We start from the raw sequence: 10493 nt of genomic DNA on the forward strand, positions 1-10493 counted from the left end.
TCTTCTTCTTCGTTCCAACGATGGAGATTTCGAAAGTTTGTGTGGTCTTCGCGATCCTGCTAATTCCTGCCTGCGTCTGTCAGGTAGTATTTTTGTCTGTCTGTCAGTTTTAGTAAAGAACTCTTCTTCTTCTTCTCATATACCGTCCAGTTCTGTATCCAGAAAATCAGATAAGAGCTGATTTTAAAGTGTGTAAATTTAAAAGAGGTTTACGTTTGTCTTATAACGGGTCAACACATGACACGTTTGTGAAACAGTCATAAGCTTAAAATTAATACTTTGAGGGTTTTGACACACACACACACACACACACAGAGAGAGAGAGAGAGAGAGAGAGAGAGAGAGAGAGAGAGAGAGAGAGAGAGAGACTTGAAGGGCTATTTTTCTCAGCGAACTCTACTTTATTCTTGTTTTTGCCGTTTAAGAAAGCACAGGAAATTTACCTTTAATGTTTCTCCCCGTTAAAGTGGAACAGAGTCCGATAGAAAAAACCGAAAGAGGAAATAAGTTGTCGATGAATCATTTTTTCATCAATAATTTATTTTCCCTTTCGAATTTTTCTATCGACTCATTTTAACTTTAACGGGGAGAAACATTACAGGTAAATTTCCTTTGCTTTAGACTGCAAAGACAAGAATAAAATATAGTGGATAGAATAAATTAACCCTTCAAGTCACTCTCTCTCTCTCTCTCTCTCTCTCTCTCTCTCTGTGTGTGTGTAGAAATCTTGAAAGCGTCGCTTTTAAGCATAAGGTTTTTTCACAAACGCTTCATCCTTTGAACCCATTATGAAAGAAATGTAAACATCTTTTACATTCATTTGCACAGTGTAAAAATGTCATGGGATACAGCGTCGGGTTTTTTTCTGATACGAAATTTTCGGCACATTTCTTAACTGAGATTTTGAACACAATTGTTGTTAAAATGTCAGAATAGAAAGAAAAGAAGAATTAAAAGCTTGAGAAATGGAATTTCGAATTGAATGTGATTTCTTCAACACAACATTCTCACATTAGTGTCATGATATAATGTATAACTGAATGAAAGTTACTCATTCACTGGGAAAAAAGACAAAGCTTTCATCTCTTCTTCTTCTTCTCAGCTTAGTCCTGTTTCTATAGGGGGCCGCCGTTTTGGATGAGCCTCTTCCTTCTTCCACCTCTGTGGCGTGCTTCTGCTTCGTCAAGTCCTTCTCTCTCTCTCTCTCCCTCATACAGTCTCTTCTTCCATCTCTCTTGGTCTTCATCCTCGTCGTCGTCTTCTTCTTCTTCTTCACCTTCTGCCTGCACTTCCATCTCGAGAGCATTTATGCCTTCCGATATGGTCCTCCTCCCTTCTCAGTCAAAGGAGTCCGAACCTTCTCAGTCTCTCCCCTCCCGCACTTTCTTTGATATTTCGGCTGCCTTTGTTGACACTCTGATATACTCATTCCTCTTGTTATCATCCTCCCTTAGCATTCTCATCTCTGCTACGTCCGGTTTCTTCTCTTCTGTCTTTGTCACACTTTCATATGCCATGTATTATTACCCTAATACTATTCTCCTTGTATTTTAATATTTTCATCTATTTATTACTCTCTTTTTTTCTTTTCTTTTTTAATAATCTAGATCGCTTATTTCTTTATTTCCCCTTACCTCCTCTTACTTCTTCCTAGTGAACACCTTGATATTCTCTGGAAGTCTGAATTTCAAGTCAATGGGCCCTGTGGTAGGCTTGTTCTGAATGAATAGGGTTCATCTTTTGAATAATAATAATAGTATTTTTTTTTTTTAGTTTCATAAACAAAAAATACTGGGAATATAATTGTGTTGTATATTGAATATAATTCACATCCTTATTTTCATGTTAGCTTGAGACAACAACTGTCTGAATACCAAGTGACACTAATTATTTATTTATTTAACTTTTTTTGTGTTTCAGACTGCAGGTAAGTAACTCAGGTGTCTAATCAAGGACATCACTACAACTCGAAGACAAAGCTGTGAGTTGAAACCTGCAGACTTCTCAGTCTTTTTTCTGTTTGACTGACTCTCTTCGTCCTTGTGGAGAGGCCTTTGCTTAAAACCAACTCTCTTTCGTTTACTGCAGGAACACAGGTCAATTTATTCATTCTTACAGTGATTAAAATAAGGAATATACAGGAAAGGAATGTAGAATTTCGGCCAAAGGCCAAGCACTGGACCTATGAGGTCATTCAGCGCTGAAAGGAAAATTGACAGCAAGAAGGTTTGAAAGATGTAACAGGAGGAAAACCTTTTGCAGTTGCACTATGAAACAATTGTTATGAGAGGGTTGAGGGAAGTAAGTTGAAAAATGAATGGAGGTACAGTAAAAGGAATGAAAGGGGCTACAGCTATGGTTTACAAAAGGTTACAACTGGCGATGCTATTCTTTATAAGAAGTACAACTTACTTGATACGAGAAGGGCAGATAGTCTTAGGCAAAGGTGTGACAGCAAATTTTGATTGTGAGCGAATGTCTTCTTCCTCAGACAGTCCAACAGGATCTCATACTTGATGCCTTTGAGTATTCTGAAAATGCTGCTGCTTTCTCGAATGAAAAGGCCCTCGTGTGTCTCTGTGCTTTGCCCAAGTCGGTTATAGCTTCAGGGAATGTTCTCCTTTATTCCTTAGAATAGAGTATAGGATTTAGGCCAAAGGCCAATTGCTGGGACCTATGTTCAGCACTGAAACGGAAACTGACAGTAAAAAGGTCTGAAAGGGGTAACAGGAGGAAAACCTCACTGTTGCACTATGAATCAATTGTTGGGGAGGGTTGAGAAAAGTAAGATGAGAGACAGAATATGAACGGAGTGTGACAGATATGGTGGCTATTGCAGTAATATAACGAATGGATGTTCCGGCACTTCCTATGATACAGGATGCCCAGACCCAACCTGCACTTGCTGCATTGCTGGTAAGTGACTTTCCTTACTTAACCAATGCTTCAAATAATTAATTATCTGTCCGAAAATTGTTGTCTTTCGCATTCACGAATTTTCTTCCTTATTTTCAAAAAGGCCAAGATCATTGATTAATAACCTTGATGATCCAGAAATAGGTTTCCTAAGCCTAATCTGGACAAGCTGCATCAAGGCAACAGAGATTTTCTCTTAACTGGAGTGTTTCAGCTTGGCTCTTTCTTTTCTAGTACCATTTTTGTTACAATTGTCAATAGATCTTTGAAGAAGTCTGAAATACTGGAAGTCACAAACAAACCCTGCTTTGCACTGATAAAACTGTGAATCTTTTGCTCAACACACACACACACACAAACACACACACACATACATATATATATATATATATATATATATATATATATATATATATATATATATATATATATATATATATATATATATATATATATATATATATATATATATATACTGAATAATAGATAGATAGATAGACAGATATTTATATACATATATATATATATATATATATATATATATATATACATATATATATATATATATCTGAATAATATAGGTTTGGGTGGAACTGCTTGTTTCAGATCAAGTTATGACCTGATCATAAGTAATTTGTACTGTACGATATGCTCTTCATTCTATAATGTAAAAGCATGCAGTTAATTATTCATATGACAGTTCCAGAGGTTCTTTATCCCCCACACCATTGGACTGTGGAACAGTCTCCCTACTGAGGATGTCGTGCAATTGGAACTTCTTCAAAAGTTCACTCCAAGATGCAATGCATTACTACCCTAATGCTATTCTCCTCCTTGCATTTTAATACATTTTTATCTATTCATTAATCTGTTAATCTATGTTTTTCCTTTTAGTAAGTGAGATCTCTTCTTTCTCTATTTCCCTTTACCTTCTCTTACTTCCTAATGAGCACCATATTATTCTTAGGAAGCTTGAATTTCAAGTCAGTGGCCCCTTTGGTTGGCTTGTTCCATATGAATAGGGTTCATCTGCTGAATAATAATAATGAATAATAATAATAATAATAATAATAATAATAATAATAATAATAATAATAATAATAATAATAACACTGACAAATATTTCTTTTTTGTCGACTATCAAAGGTTGCGACGAGACGGATAATTGCACTGCTGCTGGAGGGTACTGCTTCCAAACAGACGGTTCCCTCATGTGCCCAGGGGAGGTCTTCAAATTGTGTGGTGAGGGGGACTGTCTATGTTGCGTGGATCCTCACGGGAACGGCAACGATAATGGGAACGAGAACGGAACCGTGAGCGGGAAAGGGTACGGTAGCGGTTAGTAATGGTAAGAAGACTTTCTTTTTCTTGATTTGTTGTCTTGAGAAGAACCACTGTGATTTAAGAGAGATTGTTTAACCACATCACCAAACATTCTGTTGCAGTTCATCTGTGTGACTGCATAGGATTTGATCTATTTATTTTTTTGTTAATTTATTTTTTCTTTTTTTAATTAGTGAGATTTCTTCTTTCAGTATTTCCCTTTACTTCCTCTTACCTCTTCCTAATGAACACCATAACAATCTTTGGAAGCTTGAATTTCAAGTCAATGACCCCTTTGGTGGGCTTGTTCCATATGAATAGGGTTCATCTTCTGAAGAATAATAGAGACTCTCTGTCTATCTGCTATTTTTATTGAGGTTGAAAGCGCAAAATCTCCACTCTGATTGCTGTTAGCGGTGATCGTCATGGGTAGGTTCTTTCAAATACTCTTTCTCTCCTCTTTGCGAATGGTTTTCCCAATCTTCTACTTCTGTTCATACATTCCCCTGGTGATTTAACCCTTCTCACTTCTTTCCTTCTTCTGTCAACCGCACTTGCATTTGACTTGGCTTTTCCTACTCCATGAATCTGAATTTGGATCCTGAGTGCATATTCAAATGTTGATGTCAAAGTTCAGGGTCAAAGAGACAACCCTGAAATCAATTTTTCCTGACCCTCAAACTACTAGATCTATATTTTTCGATCCGGTCATTAAAGCTTTATCCTCTTCTTAACAGGATTTAATGAAAGGTAGTTCATGTGATCATTGGTCTTGCCTCAAGTCGTGTCTAGGCTTTATTTTCCTTTGTCACCTCTTTTTAGGAAATACTTTCTTTTGTCACTTCTTCTGAAGGTCCTAGTGTCCTTGTCACCTCTCCTCTAGGTCCTGATTTCTATCATGTGTCAACCTTTCTCTAAATCTTGCTCTCCTTTGTTGCGAGAGGTCTTATTTTCAGTTTCCTAAAGGGAATCTTGTTGGCAGCATCCATTCTCTTGAGACTCATGAGAGGATTTCCCTCTTATCAGAAATTGATGTTCTCGACTCAACAAACCACCGCTTCACACTTTTACTGAGTGGAAATAAACAATACTTGGATTGTATGGTTTGGGGAATTTCTTTCTCTCAACTGCCTCGGTATTTCTTACTGCTTCTGATTTTCCCCACCCTTAGTCTTCTGTTTTTCCCTTACCACTTCCTCCCAGTTTAATTCCCACTCCTTATCCCTCCCCTTCATTCTACTCTTTCCATTAGGCCTTGAAATGAAAAGCACTGCTTTATTCAGGTGGTCACGGGACCTTTTCTTCTTATGGCTATTCATTCAAGATTCCCTCTTGGGTCGTTACCATTTGCTTATGACGTAAGTCATTGGTGTTGTTGTTATCGCCATTCTTTTTAATCTCTTTTTTTTTCCTCTTTTTAGCAGATTTTTATCAGACTTGGTTGGTAAGTATCATAGTATAGAAATCCTTCTAAGAGTTTAATCAAAGAATCGTACTGTACTTGTAGCGATGACTGATGCCTATTTTTAAGAATTTTTCTTGTTCTTTGACGTCATGTTTTTGAAGCCTTTGATCTTATCTTTTTTCAGGAGAGGCTTCAGGATTTTCAAACCCATCTCCAAACGAAAGTGGCTAACCTTTGCAACCAGAGGAATGAGAACTGGCTTTGTCCCCTGCTAAACTGAGACCATTAGGATTCCTAAATTGATTGAAAACATTCTTTTCATCATAATCATAAACTGAAGACTTTTGTTATTTCTGAAATATGTTCTATGATTATTCTGCAAATATATCTAGCATGCAAAGTAACTCCTTGTGATTTCATCCCTATTCTTATACTTAAGTAACTGTTTCAAAAAGCATCTCTTTACAGCTTTATTCATACTGGTTTTTACATCATTTGGTGTAGATCTGTGTACTTGAGAATATGAAGAAGACTCTCGATTACTGAAGTGACAGAGAAGTTTGGACCATTTTCTTTGAGTATCGAATCCAGACTCGAGTACTGTACTGACTGAAATCAGTCCGTTTGCAAAAGAGAAGTGATCTCGAAATTTTTTCTAACAAATTTTTCCACCATTAACTGAGTATTTTTCGTATCCAAAGTTCTTGATGCAAAGTGGACTGTGCTTGTGTGACAGCACTGATAGAAGTCGAAATAAAAAATAAGACCCACGGCACTGATGGCTATGAACATAGTGATGTATCTTATTCAGTGTGCAGGTGTTCAAGAACTTCATCTAGATCATAGTATTATCTTGAGTCAAGAACATCCAAGATCCAAACAAACCATTGTATATGTAAGTTATTCCTTCGCCCGATAGTATAAATGGGCACCTATCAAGTGCCCTGGGTTGAGATATGGTGGTCCAATAGTTGATGGAAATCCAGATCAACCAGATCTGAATTCCATTCAACCTGAACAACTAAAACAGAGCACTAATCCTGATGTCAGACAGAAAAAATGGTATAATGAGAGAGCTGTAATTAATGCCAATGTCTCCTTTTCAATTGTAGAACAATTCTTCTGATGTTTCTTTAGTTTTGATGACATGAAGCACACAGGGTGCATAATTTGATAGTCATCTTCCTGAAGAAGAACAGCCCCAATTCCGCTTTCAGATGCGTCAACTTGTATCACAAACTTTTTATTGAAGTCTGGAGCCTACAGCACTGGTTTTGAAGTTAAAATAGCTTTAACTTTCTCAAAAGACTCTTGACATTCTGGGGTCCAAACAAACTTGGTTTTTGGACTTGTTAAGGCAGTTAACGGGGCTACCACAGCTGAGAAGTTTGGACAAAAGCGGCGATAAAATCCAGCCATGTCCAAAATTCTTTGTAGTTGTTTTCTAGTAGTAGGAGGAGCAGCTTTACGAATACCCTCTAAATTAGCGTCAAGAGGAGCGAGAAGGCCTTTTCCAACTTCGAACCCTAGATACTGATCAGTTGCATTCCCAAGTTCACTTTTCTGTAGGTTGACTGTTAATCTTGCCTCTCGTAGTTTCTTGAAGACCTTCCTTAAAACCCTTACATGTTCTTCCCAGGTATTGGAATAAATCACAATATCATCAAGGTATACACCCACTCCTTCGATTGACCCTAGTAGTTGATCCATCACTCGTTGGAAAGTTGCAGGGGCATTCATCAGTCCAAATGGCAAGACAGTATATTGGTATAGTCCAAAAGGAGTAATGAAAGCTGACAGCAGTTTGGCATCCTCATCTAGGGGAATTTGATAATATCCTTTTAATAGGTCTATTTTGGAAACAAACTTGGCTTGCCCAATATTATTAAGCAATTGATCAATAAGAGGTAAGGGATAATTATCAGCTACAAACACATCCTAAACGAGTCATCTGGTTTCTTCACTAACACACAAGGAGAACTGTAATGACTTGAACTGGGCTCTGCCAATCCGTGCTGCAACAAATATTCAACTTCCTTTTTCAAAACATCTCGATGAAAGGGTGATACACGGTAAGCTCTTTGCTTGAATGGTTTAGCATCTTCTCTGACCTTTATCTCATGCTTTGTCAAGTCGGTACATTTAGGAATGTCTGTAAAAATCTCAGGGAAACTTTGAATCAACTCAGTTAATTCTTTGCTTTGTTCAACACTTAGATGTTTTAGTTTGTTTTCTAAATTATCTAATATTGAGGAATTGTTCATCTTGTTTTCAGCTCCCAGCTCGTAGCCATCATCATCCTCTGTAGATGAAGTTGTTTGGGTTATAGACATAACCTCAGTTCTAGTCTCTGAGAAGTAGGGTTTCAAAAGATTTACATGTATCTTGCTCTGTCGTTTCCTTCTCCCTGGTGTTTCAATCACATAAGTTCGATCACTTAACTTTTCTGTTATCCTATAAGGACCTTGAAATTTATTTGTAAGGGGAAACCTTTTCACTGGTAAAAACACTAGAACTTGCTGTCCAACACTAAAATTTCTTAGCTTAGTCTTAGCATCATACTTTCTTTTCATTTTCTTTTGGCTTGTCTTCAAATTTTCTTAGGAGAATTTTCCTAATTTCTTTTAACCTTTTCCTCAAGTTCTTCACATATTCTCCATGGAATTCCTCTTGATTTTCTTCCCAGTTCTCTACAAGAATTTTCAACGGACCTCTCACGTCTCGGCCGAAAACCATTTCATTTGGCGAACATCCCATACTTTCTTGATAAGTATTTCTAACCTCAAATAACATTAAGGGTAAATCAACATCCCATTCTCTTCCCGACTCATTACAGTACTTGGTTAACATACTTTTCAAAGTCTGGTGGAACCTTTCTAAGGATCCTGGAGTCTCTGGGTGATAAGCGGTAGATAACTGTTGTTTCACTCCTAGCAAGTTCATCACATCCTGGAATAATTTTGAGGTAAAGTTCGTTCCTCTATCACTTTGTACAATTTCTGGAATTCCAAACTTGGAGAAAAATTCCACCAACTTCTCAGCAATTACCTTTGCACTTATACATCTCACAGGAATCGCCTCAGGATATCTTGTTACGGGACACATTAACGTCAACAGATATTCATGTCCTTTCTTCGTTTTCGGAAGCAGACCAACCACATCTATTGTCACCTTGCTAAAGGGTTCTCCTCTAACTTCTATTGGTTGTAGGGGAACTCTTTGAATAGTTTGAATAGTTTCATTTGGTTTTCCAGCTATCTGGCATGTATGACACTCTCTGCAAAATTTGCTAACATCCTTGTGAAGTCCAGGCCAAGAAAAATACTTCATAACCTTCTCAACAGTCTTCCTGATTCCTATATGTCCAGACTCGTGCGCTACTGCTACCACTTGCTTCCTCAATGGATATGGAATCAAAACTTGATGATATTCACACCATTCAACATTTCCTGGTATATCTGCAGGTCGATGCTTCCTCATTAGCAATCCTTCCTTTAGATAATAGCAGGCAGAAGTTTGTTGCATCTGTTCTTGATCAACAACTCTGAAAAACAGATCAGCCAATGTTGTGTCCCTCTTCTGCAGTTCCACTAGCTTCTCTCTAGTCACTTGACCAACTTCAAGGGCTGAACTCTCAATATCTGTTAACTCTGCTTCTGTAGTTTCACTACTGTCTTCAGGAACACTGACTACTCGGAGTCTCTTTAATAAAAACACGATCCTCTTCTTCTTCGGAAATCTCTTCATTACTAACACTAGGGGAAACTTCACTTTCCTGGAACAGCTCTTCTAAGCTCTAGAATCCTTCACTTGATCCTTCTGGTGCAAGTAAATCTTCAGTCTCTTCACTTCTATGCTCAGTTCTCTTCATATTCCTGGTAGTTACACAACTTGGAAATAGGTGAGGGTTTTTCTTCTCTAATTCTATTGTAGGACTAATCCTTAACGGTTTGTCTGTCACTACAGGACAAGGAATGAAGGGAACACCACCAACTTCATTACCCAGTAAAACATGCACACCTTCAACAGCTAGTGAGTCCTTTACTGCAAAATCAGTGTTTCCTGTCACTAATTCACATGACAAATGTAAGCGGCATATAGGAGTTACTTCCTCTCCTCCTATGCCCTTTAAAATAACCGAATCTCCGGTGAGATTCTTCTCCAACTGTGGGTGAGCACCAAGAACTACCACACTATGGTTACTTCCTGTACCACGTAATATCTTCACTGGTACCTGTACACTCAAAGAGGGAGTTGTCAGCATTCCTTCATAGATATATGGCTTAAAAGCCTCCTCACTGTTCAGCCACTCACTACTGGAAGTTGCATTTCCACTGGTTGCTAAGCACTCTGCTTGTCTGGTTTCATTTTTTCCCACACTGTTCTTTGTAGTTGGCTTTACCTGGTTACCTCTTATCACCTGTCCAACTGGTTTAATCTGCTGGTGCACCTTGAAGCAATCTCGACTATAATGTCCTACTTTTCCACACTTGTAACAAACAACATTAGTTTTCTGCATCTGTCTTGAGAATAGACTAGAAGGGGCGGGTTTAACATTCCACTGCTGTGGGGCATATCCTGGCTTCGTACTGGTATAGTTATTAGAGGGGTTTCTCACAGTACTGTTCTTAAAACTGGACTGAGACCTATAACCTGTGAATTGTTGGTTCTGGTACTTAACATTATAATTCTTTTTGCTGGATATTATGTTATAATCCTCACTCAGAGTAGCAGCTTTATCAAGTTTCTTCACCTCTCTCTCTCTCAAATATTGCTGTAAGACCACTAATTCTTCTAGTTCGTCCATAGACTTGACTTTAGCCGCCTCCAGCCATCGTCTAAAACATCT

The 10493-nt window shown here is 37.9% G+C and overlaps 1 long non-coding RNA gene across 1 annotated transcript; it reads left to right on the plus strand.

Annotated features, from left to right (window-relative positions):
• The first annotated feature begins 4062 nt into the window (after positions 1-4062).
• LOC136846385 (uncharacterized) lies at positions 4063-6048 on the plus strand. Its single transcript, XR_010855363.1, has 2 exons — positions 4063-4264; positions 5829-6048. It is a non-coding gene; the product is annotated as an uncharacterized lncRNA (long non-coding RNA).
• Positions 6049-10493: the final 4445 nt, after the last annotated feature.

The sequence above is a fragment of the Macrobrachium rosenbergii genome, chromosome 15, assembly GCF_040412425.1.
Source record: "Macrobrachium rosenbergii isolate ZJJX-2024 chromosome 15, ASM4041242v1, whole genome shotgun sequence".
NCBI lineage: Eukaryota > Metazoa > Arthropoda > Malacostraca > Decapoda > Palaemonidae > Macrobrachium > Macrobrachium rosenbergii.